Source organism: Triticum urartu, chromosome 2A (assembly GCF_056163025.1).
Source record: "Triticum urartu cultivar PI428250 chromosome 2A, HENAU_Tu73, whole genome shotgun sequence".
NCBI lineage: Eukaryota > Viridiplantae > Streptophyta > Magnoliopsida > Poales > Poaceae > Triticum > Triticum urartu.
In genome coordinates this window covers 414,878,593-414,885,053 of record NC_141874.1, presented here as the reverse complement: position 1 = coordinate 414,885,053, position 6,461 = coordinate 414,878,593, and positions in this window count along the sequence as shown.

The following is a 6,461-nucleotide window of genomic DNA, read 5'->3' as shown; positions in this document are numbered from 1 at the left end:
GATGAGATCCCGGACGTCACGAGGAGTTCCGGAATGGTCCGGAGGTAAAGATTTATATATGGGAAGTCTTGTTTTGGTCGCCGGAAAAGTTTCACGCATTATCGGTATTGTACCGGGAGTGCCGAAAGGGGTCCGGGGGTCCACCTGCCCCGGGGGGGCACATGGGCTGTAGGAGTGTGCGCCTTGGCCTATATGGGCCAAGGGCACCAGCCCCAAGAGGCCCATGCGCCAAGAGATGAGGGAAAGGAAGAGTCCTAAAGGGGGAAGGCACCTCCTAGGTGCCTTGGGGAGGATGGACTCCTCCCTGGCCGCACCCTTCCTTGGAGGAAGGGCCAAGGCTGCGCCCCCCTCTCCCTTGGCCCTATATATAGTGGGGGAAGGGAGGGCAGCCACACCTAAGCCCTGGCGCCTCCCTCTCCCTCCCATGACACATCTCCCTCCTCCCGCAGCGCTTGGCGAAGCCCTGTTGGAATCCCGCTACTTCCACCACCATGCCGTCGTGCTGCTGGATCTCCATCAACCTCTCCTTCCCCCTTGCTGGATCAAGAAGGAGGATACGTCGCTGCTCCGTACGTGTGTTGAACGCGGAGGTGCCGTCCGTTCGGCGCTAGGATCATCGGTGATTTGGATCACGACGAGTACGACTCCATCAACCCCGTTCTCTTGAACGCTTCCGCGCGCGATCTACAAGGGTATGTAGATCCACTCCTCCCTCGTTGCTAGATGACTCCATAGATAGATCTTGGTGACACACAGGAAAATTTTGAATTTATGCTATGTTCCCCAACACCCTCATCGTCGGTCGGGCTGCGATGGGCGGTGGGGCCGTCGGTGGTGTCCCCCACGTCCAGCCGCTATTGAGCGTTGGGCGATAATGTCGAGGATTCAGGTTATGATCTCTTCGCTGCCTTGTGCTAACAGCGATCGGCACAAATTTGCACCGGGTGGGCACGCTGCGGGGCAGGGGTCTCCGTCGGTTGCGCTTGGCGGCGGCTGGACCACGGTGGGCTCGACACACTGCGGGCGTGCAGGTAAGTCCGCTTTCCGCACTTCTGCTGTTGGCATTCTTGGTGCGTTTGACCCAATCTCTGTCCCTGCCTCTCCTCCCTCTTCGTGCTTGCTCCTGCCGACGTGTGGTCGTTGGATTTAGTGGCGAATGGTGCCCCTTCGGTGGTGGCAGCGTCGACGTCGAGCGTGGCGTTGGGGCAAACCCTAGTGGGATGGATCTGGTTGGGAGATGGCTAGTGGGTCGTCTTCCGCGATTGTGCCTCCTGGGTCGCCTGTTGGGCATGCGGCTGGGCCGGTCCCTGTTGATACGTCCATTTCACATCATTATTTTCTACTGTAATTTATCTTATTTCAATGTTATATTTCACATTGTGGTTCAATTTTAATGTGCTTTCTCTCTTAAAATGCAAGTTATACCTAGAGAGAGGGATTGCCGGAAGCTAGAACTCTGGACCTGAAATAGCAAGCAAAGAGAAAGCAATTCTCGAGAGTTCAAAATGAAGCACGGATTTTTGGAGAATTAATTTGAAATATATATTGAATTATGGAGCAAAGATATGTCAAAGGGGGGCCACTAGCCAGCCACATGGACAGGTGGCACGACCACCCCCTAGCCACGACACGTGCCCATGTGGGGCCATGCTGGCTCGCTTCCTGATGCCCTTTGTCCATAGAATCCCATTTGCTCTAAAAAATCACAAAGAAGCTTTGGGAGTTTCCAGCGCCGTCTGCGAGGCGGAGCACTTTTGCTCTTGGGCGGAGTGATTCCACCGGGAAACTTCCCTCTCAGAGGGGGAAATCGAAGCCTTCATCAACACCAACACTCCGTTCATCGTGGGTATCACCATCTTCATTAGCGTCTTCATAAACAACATGTCATCTCCAAACCCTAGTTCATCGCTTGTATGCAATCTTTGTATCAAACCTTGGTTTGGTACCCAGGGGTGCTAGTAGTGTTTATTACATCTTGTAGCTCATGCTTGTTGGTTTAACTCATAGAAAATTATTATGTTCAGATTGTTAATCATATATTTATACCCACGGATCATGATCAATATGATGAGTTGTGAGTAGTTCTATTTGTTCTCGAGGACATGGGAGAAGTCTTGTTACTAGTAATCATGTGAAGTTGATCGCCGTTCAATGTTTTGATATTATGGTGTGTTGTTGTTCCTCTATTGGTGTTATGTGAACATCAACCAAAATAACACTTCACCATGCTTGGTCCAAGGTGAAAGCATTGTGGGATTAGTTTGTAGATTATGGGTTGCGGGAGTGATAGAAACCTAAACCCCGATTTACAAATTATTCCGTAAGGGGTTGTTTTGGATCTCATTGTTTAATGTTATTGTTAGATTTATCTTAATTACTTCTCTTGTACTTGTGGATGCTTGCATGGAGTATAATCATAAGTAGGTATTTTTTCAAGTAAGAATATTACATTAGCTCCTTCCACCCACATAACACTTATCAACGCAATGAACGTAAGTCGATGAATCATGGTGAAAGTAACTTGGTGATATTCCCGTGTGTCTTCAAAAGCATTTTAATCACTATAAGAAGTACCACCGGCTTGTGTTTAGCACAATTAAGGATTGTACCACTTGCTATCTTGTTACTTGTTACCTTGCTACAAATTACTTTGCTATCAAAACTATCTTACAACACTTGCAGTGAAATCCTTGCTGAAAATTGCCTATCAACTCCTTATGCTCCTCGTTGGGTTCGACATTCTTACTTATCGAAAGGACTATGATTGATCCCCTATAATTTTGGGTCATCAAGACTCTTTTCTGGCGTCGTTGCCGAGGGGTGTGGAACTCTTGATAAGTGGAATTTGGTAAGGAAACTTTTATCGTACATGCTGATTTTTATCTACACTTGCTATTATGCAAAAACGTCCTTTGGGAAACTTGTTTGGGGTGCCGATGCCACATGCACAATTGGTAAGAGATGAAACCCCACCTACTGAAAATATGTATTATGAAATTTCTCTTAGTATTCTTGAAATATTGCACACTAACCATTATGCAGGAGACGAAACGGTACATCCTGATATAAACTTGCTTTTACTAGATGAACTTTATGGATTATTTAAGCTTGCTTGTCAATCGAGTGACGGATTTAAGATGAAGTTATTTGCTTTATATTTGGAGGGAAAATCATTGGCATGGTATAGGCTATTGGATGATTCTCACTCATGGACTGGAACTGATTGAAGCTGGCGTTTGATGGAAAAAATATCCTATGCATTTGGTTCACCGTGACCGGAATTATATCTATAATTTTTTGGCCTCGTGAATGAGAAAGTATCGCTCAAGCTTGGGGAGGCTTAAGGACTTAATGCTCAAATGCCCCAATCATGAGCTCTAAAGAGTTTTTCGTATTTTTTATGCTAGGCTTTCTCTTCGCGATAAAGAAAAGCTTGATTCTTCTTCTACGGGTTCTTTATCAAGTAGACAAATTGAATTCAAATGGGATCTTATTGAAAGAATTAAAATAAAATCTGAAGATTGGGAGGTCGACAAAGGTAAAGAGTCAGGTATAAATCTTGAATATGATTGTGTTAAGTCTTTTGTTGAAACTGGTGTTTTTCATGAGCTTAGTGCAAAATATGGAATTGTTCTAAGATAGTTGTTAATTTATGTAAATATTTTGTTGCTCATGTTGATCTCCCTAAAGAGATATGGTTTAAATATAATGAACCCATTAAAGGTATTTTTGAGGAACCTATAATTCCTAATACTGAAGTGCAATCTTTTGTTGTTAATCATGTTGTAGCTACTGCTTTTATTGAAAAACCTTCTTTTCCTACTAAGATTAAGGAGCACTCTAAGCCTACAAGTGTGATCCAGGGAAGTTATAATAAAGCACCAAATCATTATGAACAAATTAAAGTAGAACCTTCAAATTGCCATGGTTAAAGATCTCTTGGTTAAAACTATTGATGGGCATGTTATTTAGTTCTATGAGGATGCTACTAGAATTGCTAAACCTGCTAGAAATGAATAGGATAAGAAAGATAAAAATAAAAGAGTATTTGGCATGCATATTGTTTTTGTTAAGATTGGAGATCATTGCTATCATGGTTTATGTGATATTGGTGCTAGTATAAGTGGAATTTTTTCTCTCTATCAAGAGGTTATGTCTGATATTTCACCTATTGAGACATAAGAGATCGATGTTACTATTAAGCTTGCAAATAGGGGTATCATTTCACCTCTTGGGATTGTATGAAATGTTGAAGTCTTGTGTGTCAGATCTGGGGTTCCGGCAGACCCTTAAGGTTCAAACACTGGGGTGCGTGCGAAGTTCTTTCCCTTCTACTGATCTACTCCCTAGCTCGCTAAGGTCTCGCGGACGAACTCGACGCACTCGCAACACAAAGACACAAGATTTATACTGGTTCGGGCCACCGTTGTGGTGTAATACCCTACTCCAGTGTGGTGGTGGTGGATTGCCTCTTGGGTTGATGATGACCAGTACAAGGGGAAGAACAACCTCTTGAGGTTGAGGTGTTCTTGTGTTCGGTGTGGCTAAGGGTTGGCTCTCCATCCCCCACTTCTCTTTGTGGTGGCTAGTTCTATTTATAGAGGCCCTGGTCCTATTCCCAAATATTGAGTGGGAAGGGAGCCAACAATGGCGACCAATTTGAAAGGGGACAACTAGTACGAGCTATCCTGACAAAAGGTGGTCTTCGCCTGCCAAAGGTTCTGGTGATGACGCCGTCTTGGGCTCCACGGTGACCTCCATCCTACCGTCCTGCGGGTCTTGGTCTCGTTGCACCAATATGGAAACCTTTGCTTGATGCCTCGGTACTTCGTGCCTGCGCTTGCCCCCTTAGCACAAAAGAGGAAGCAAGGACACTGCGCATGCTGGCGCCCGCTTGGTGCCCGCCTGGTGTCGATTGTCATGGCTCACGTCACGAGAGCCTCGCGAGGTTCGCCCCGCCTTGATATCTCCGCTCCTTGTGAGGCAGCTTGGTGAGGCCGCTCCTGAGGAGGTCTTGCGTCGTCCGCCTCGCGAGGCTTGGCCCCTCGCGAGGGTCTTGGTTCCTTGTCGATGAACATGGGCCGTATAGGCCTGCCAACACAGCCACACCATGGGCCACAGGCAGGCAAGTCTGGGGACCCTCGTTACCAGAACGCCGACAGTAGCCCCCGGGCCCAAGGCGCGCTCGGGCTTGGCTTCGAGGCGAAGCCAAAGGGTCAAGCGCGGAGTGTCGCGGGCCCCAAAAGCCTGCGGCCTCGGTTGACGCGTGGCGGTTGATTAGACGTGGGCGTCTCCACTTCCCCACGCTGCCTCGGCAACTGCTCGACTTGACAAGTCCCTGTGACATGCAAGGAAAATCATCATTACCTGAGATTGTGGGAGGTGCCGGTTGTCCTTCTTCCGCTATAAACGGGGAGGGGGGCGGAGCCCCCGTCGCCCATCTCTTCTTGGTTCACTTGCTTCTTCCTCCTTGCTCCACCGCTAGTAGTGATGGCATCGCCGAAGAGGTTCTCCGTCGCGGAGAAGGGCAAGGCCCCTCAGGAGGGACCCGTCTCCCCGGCGCCCAAGCGAGGACGTGGTCGTCCCCGCAAGTATGCCGCAACCCCCGCCATGGCCCCCGGCTCCCGGGGTGGCGCCGCAGTGCGCGGCAGGAGTCACTCTGGTCGCGGCAGTCCTGTCCCCGCAAGTCCTGTCGCTCGGGCTTGGCTTCAAGGCGAAGCCAAAGGGTCAAGCGCGGAGCGCCGCGGGCCCCAAAAGCCTGCGGCCTCGGTTGATGCGTGGCGGTTGATTAGACGTGGGCGTCTCCACTTCCCCACGCTGCCTCGGCAACTGCTCGACTTGACAAGTCCCTGTGACATGCAAGGAAAATCATCATTACCTGAGATTGTGGGAGGTGCCGGTTGGCCTTCTTCCGCTATAAATGGGGAGGGGGCGGAGCCCCCGTCGCCCATCTCTTCTTGGTTCACTTGCTTCTTCCTCCTTGCTCCACCGCTAGTAGTGATGGCATCGCCGAAGAGGTTCCCCGTCGCGGAGAAGGGCAAGGCCCCTCAGGAGGGACCCGGCTCCCCGGCGCCCAAGCGAGGACGTGGTCGTCCCTGCAAGTATACCGCAACCCCCGCCGTGGCCCCCGGCTCCCGGGGTGGCGCCGCAGTGCGCGGCAGGAGTCGCTCTGGTCGCGGCAGTCCTGTCGACAAGAGGAGATGCGCCATGGTTGCGCGACCTTCCCGACCGTGGTTCCATGCGTCGGAGGTGCTGACGGAGTTCGTTGTCTGGTCGGAGAATCCGGCAGGCGGCTGGCTCCAGCTCCCCCGCTTCTTTGTCGATGAGCTGCCGGGCTCCGGTCCAGGCGGGCTCTAGCTGCAGGCATACGGTTGCTGCAGCCGAGCTTCTTGGGTCACGGTCGAGGTCTCCGCCGCGGGCAACATTGCTTTGGACCGCGGTTGGCAGACGTTCGCCCATGC